Below are 6,000 nucleotides of genomic sequence, written 5' to 3' on the forward strand. Positions count from 1 at the left end.
ACACAGCAGTGTCGCTGTACACTAGCGAAGAGGGGACATTCTGAATGATATCTATCCAACCAAGTGGGGACTTTGTGTGTGTGTGTGAACTGGCAGTGAAATCTTTCTTCATTACGCTTACATTATATATCTATTATATACATTATATATATATATATATATATATATATATATATATATATATTTAGTTACACTACCGGTCAAAAGTTTTAGATCAGTAAGTCTCTTCTACTCACCAAGGCTGCTTTATTTGATAAAAAAATGACAAACAGTAATATTGTGAAATATTATGACAATTTAAAATTACTGTTTTCTATTTTAATATATTTTAAAATGTAATTTGAAAGCTGAATTTTCAACATCATTACTGTTGCTGATTACACATCAGTTTTTAGTGTCACATGATCCTTTTAATCAATTTAACTCATCCTTGATGAATTAAAGTATTTTCTAATTTCTTTCCTCCAAAAATAATAAATAAATAAATTCTTACTGACCCCAAACTTTTGAATGGTAGTGATTAATGTTACAAAAGATTTCCATTTCAGATCAATTTTGTTCTTTTTAACTTTCTATTCATCAACGAATCCTACAATAAAAATGTAAAAAACTGTTTTCAACATGGATAATAATCATAAATGTTTCTTGAGCATCATATTATAATAATTTCTGTAGGATCATGTGACAATGAAGACTGGAGTAATGATGATAAATTCAGCTTTGATCACAGGAATAAATTACACTTCACTATATATTCACATAGAAAAACGCTGTTTTAAATTGTAATAATATTTCACAATATTACTGTTTTTTTAATCAAATAATTACAGCCTTGATGAGCAGAAGAGACTTCTTTTAAAAACATAAACAATCTTACCGATCTAAAACTATACATTTCTATATTACTAACACAGCAGTGTCGCTGTACACTGGCGAAGAGGGGACATTCTGAACGATATCTATCCAACCAAGTGGGGACTTTGTGTGTGTGAACTGGCAGTGAAATATGTCTTCATTACAGTTAAATTATATATCTATTATATACAATATGTATATATATATATATATGATTTTCAAATAGCTTACCTGATCTATCTAAGCTGCTAAGTGAACCCAAACAAACAGATGAATTAGAGGAAATGACTAGCAGTTTAAGCACCATTCTTACTAGTACATTAGATATTGTTGCGCCAATTAGATTAAAAAAGGTTCGAGAGAAAATTAAAGCACCGTGGTACAACAGTGCTACGCATGCTATCAAGAGAGAAACTCGCAACTTAGAGCGTAAATGGAAACAAACTAATTTAGAGGTCTTTAGAATCGCGTGGAAAGACAGTATGTCACGTTATAAAAAGACACTAAAAACAGCCAGGGCTGAGCATCTCCGCAGACTAATCGAAAATAACCAAAATAATCCAAGGTTTTTATTTAACACCGTGGCTAGACTAACAAATAAACAGACATCACCAGAGCAAAATATACCTTTACAGTTTAGTAGTAATGATTTTATGAATTACTTCAATGCGAAAATAGAAAGCATCCGAAACAAAATTATAAATGTACAATCCGCTATGGTGTCTTATGATTCAGCTTCAATTATGGACCCTCTAGAACAACTAAACCGCTTTACAACGATAGGACAGGAGGAGCTAAATAAACTTATCATTGCATCTAAACCAACAACTTGTTTATTAGATCCAATACCCACTAAACTACTGAAAGAACTATTACCTGTAGTGGAAGAGCCTCTCCTCAATATTATTAATTCGTCTTTATCTTTAGGTCATGTCCCAAAAATATACAAGCTGGCTGTAATAAAACCGCTCATTAAGAAACCGCAATTAGATCCAAATAACTTGGCAAATTACAGACCCATTTCAAATCTTCCATTTATGTCCAAAATACTTGAAAAAGTAGTGTCCGCTCAATTGTGCTCTTTTTTGCAAGAAAATGATATCTATGAAAAATTCCAGTCAGGATTCAGACCGCATCATAGTACAGAAACTGCGCTAGTTAAAATTACAAATGATTTACTTTTAGCTTCTGACCAAGGCTGTATCTCAATACTAGTCCTACTTGATCTTAGCGCTGCGTTCGACACTATAGATCATATAATACTCTTGGATCGACTACAAAACTTCACTGGTGTCCAGGGACAGGCATTAAGCTGGTTTAGATCGTACTTATCGGACCGTTCTCATTTTGTCTGTTTAAATGGGAAAAAATCAAAGATAACGTCAGTAGACTATGGAGTACCGCAAGGATCAGTTTTAGGCCCTCTGCTATTCTCAATATATATGCTGCCACTTGGTAATATTATAAGAAAACATGGAATTAATTTCCACTGTTACGCTGACGACACTCAATTATATATTTCATCACGACCAGATGAAAACACTAACTCATCTAAAATGACAGAGTGTCTCAAAGATATAAAATGCTGGATGACGCGTAATTTCCTGCTATTAAATTCAGATAAAACGGAGGTATTACTTATTGGTCCAAAAAACTACTCACAAAACCTCTCACAATACAACTTTAATATAGACGGATGTCCTGTTACTTTATCCACAACAGTAAAAGACCTGGGTGTTATACTAGACCGCAACTTGTCGTTCGAAAATCATATTTCATATGTTACAAGAACAGCCTTTTTCCACCTTAGAAACATTGCTAAGCTACGTAACATGCTATCTATTTCTGATGCAGAAAAATTAGTTCACGCATTCATGACCTCGAGACTAGATTACTGTAATGCTTTATTAGCCGGTTGTCCTGCATCCTCAATAAACAAGCTACAGTTAGTACAAAATGCAGCTGCTAGAGTTCTTACTAGGTCAAGAAAATATGATCATATAACACCGATTTTATCATCTCTACACTGGTTACCTATTAAGTTCCGCATCAACTACAAAATACTACTACTGACCTATAAAGCCCTAAATGGTTTAGCACCTATGTACTTAACGGACCTTCTTTCGCCCTACAATCCACCGCGTTCCTTAAGATCACTAAATTCAAGGCTTCTGGTCATTCCTAGGATATCGAAGTCCAGTAAAGGAGGGAGGGCGTTCTCGCATTTAGCTCCAAAACTCTGGAATGGCCTTCCCGATACGGTCCGAGCCTCTGACTCGCTGACACAGTTTAAAACTAGATTAAAGACGCTTCTCTTTAGTCAAGCATTCACATAATGCTTACCTTCTAGTCCTCTGTTATGCCATACGGAACCGTTTGCCACTGAAACTGCTTAACGCACCAGTGGGGCTCGACAGCCTTTTAGACAAACGGGTCGGCGCGTATGGTTGGGTTGCGGTTGGGTTGCGGAGAGTTCGGGTTACGGAGAGTTTGTGAGTTATAACGGAAATTATTATGAACATCAGCTATGCTAATTATTTCCCATCTGCCTTTCTGCTGTTATCTCGGGACGCTTGTCCCGAGAAAAATGGCGTTCGTCAGGTCCAGTTTTGTGTCCAGCCTCTCACGGGGATTTCGGATGCCCCAACGCCTGTGATGAGACGACTCAACGCCTGTGATGAGACGACTCAACGCCTGCGATATGTTATGGTGCCGTTTGATTCATAAACAATATTTATATTTAATATTTATATTTAAACAATATGAATGTAAGCCAGAGGAGAACTGGCCCCCGACTGAGCCTGGGTTCTCCCAAGGTTTTTTCTCCATCCAATCTGATGGAGTTTGGTTCCTTGCCACTGTCGCCTTGCTTTTGGCTTGCTTTGAGCTTGCTCAGTTGGGGTTATTTAGTGTTTAGCAATGTTGTTGATCTGTGTTGTGCTACTTACATGTTATCACTGTGAAGCTGCTTTGATACAATCTGTATTGTGAAAAGCGCTATATAAATAAATGTGACTTGACTTGACTTGACTATATATATATATATATATATATATATATACATTTATATACATTTGTATATTCACACAGGCATCAGAGATTAAAATATACAGGCGTTGGACAATGAAACTGAAACACTGGCCAATGTTGGAGGTTTCTATATGCCTGGCGGCCAATCTTCAGAGTGAAGCACGGGTGGATCAGTGATGGTTTGAGCTCCAATATCATGACAATCCTGATTGTATTTGATGGACACGACACTGCCGAGGACTACCATACCCTTCTGGAGGATCATGAGCACCTGATGCTCAAACCGTGTATCAGCATGATCATGCACCAACACTCACAGCAAGACTTGTGACAGAAGGGTTTGATGAAGATGAAAGTGACGTTGAACATCTCCCATGGTCTGCACAGTCACCAGATCTGAATATTATTGAGGTGTTTTGGAGGAGCGAGTCCACCAGCATGATATAGTGACCTGGACACTGTTCTGGAAGAGGAACGGCTCATAATCCCTCTGGTCACTGTGAAGGACTTCTATCTGTCAATTGGTGCTGTATTTGGATGCAAAATGAGGCCCTCACCATTCTAACAAATTATTGTGTAGTAAAACCAGGTGTTTCAGTTTTTTTTTGTCCAACCCCTGTACATAGATAAACATATACAATAAAATATTAAAAAGAGAAAGAGAATGACCAAACCATCAGTTATCAAGAAATAAAAAATTAAAGTTTTTGAGTAAAGACCATTTGAATCTGTTTTTGATTCAACGGTTAAAAATACAGACGTCCAGGCGACAACAGTTCAAAAGCAGAGGCGAGAAGAGGCTCTTATCAATCATAATATTATTTTTATAGTATTATTTTTTTTTAACTTTCTCTCTAACTCTTGTATTTAACAATTTACTTGCCATTGTTATGTGCCTTTGCACACACACGTCTACATTACTAACATATACATTTCTATATCACTAACACAGCAGTGTCGCTGTACACTGGCGAAGAGGGGACATTCTGAATGATATCTATCCAACCAAGTGGGGACTTTGTGTGTGTGTGAACTGGCAGTGAAATCTTTCTTAATTACGCTTACATTATATATCTATTATATACATTATATATATATATATATATATATATATATATTCACATAGAAAAACGCTGTTTTAAATTGTAATAATATTTTACAATATTATTGTTTTTTTTAATTAAATAATTGCAGCCTTGGTGAGCAAAAGAGACTTCTTTTAAAAACATAAACAATCTTACCGATCTAAAACTATACATTTCTATATCACTAACACAGCAGTGTCGCTGTACACTGGCGAAGAGGGGACATTCTGAATGATATCTATCCAACCAAGTGGGGACTTTGTGTGTGTGTGAACTGGCAGTGAAATCTTTCTTCATTACGCTTACATTATATATCTATTATATAGTCACATTTGTCAAGTCACATTTATTTATATAGCGCTTTTCACAATACAGATTGTATCAAAGCAGCTTCACAGTGATAACATGTAAGTAGCACAACACAGATCAACAACATTGCTAAACACTAAATAACCCCAACTGAGCAAGCTCAAAGCAAGCCAAAAGCAAGGCGACAGTGGCAAGGAACCAAACTCCATCAGATTGGATGGAGAAAAAACCTTGGGAGAACCCAGGCTCAGTCGGGGGCCAGTTCTCCTCTGGCTTACATTCATATTGTTTAAATATAAATATTAAATATAAATATTGTTTATGAATCAAACGGCGCCATAACATATCGCAGGCGTTGAGTCGTCTCATCACAGGCGTTGAGTCGTCTCATCACAGGCGTTGGGGCATCCGAAATCCCCGTGAGAGGCTGGACACAAAACTGGACCTGACGAACGCCATTTTTCTCGGGACAAGCGTCCCGAGATAACAGCAGAAAGGCAGATGGGAAATAATTAGCATAGCTGATGTTCATAATAATTTCCGTTATAACTCACAAACTCTCCGTAACCCGAACTCTCCGCAACCCAACCATACGCGCCGACCCGTTTGTCTAAAAGGCTGTCGAGCCCCACTGGTGCGTTAAGCAGTTTCAGTGGCAAACGGTTCCGTATGGCATAACAGAGGACTAGAAGGTAAGCATTATGTGAATGCTTGACTAAAG

This window comes from Pimephales promelas, chromosome 6 (assembly GCF_988280905.1).
Source record: "Pimephales promelas chromosome 6, fPimPro1.hap1.1, whole genome shotgun sequence".
In the NCBI taxonomy this organism is placed as follows: Eukaryota; Metazoa; Chordata; class Actinopteri; order Cypriniformes; family Leuciscidae; genus Pimephales; species Pimephales promelas.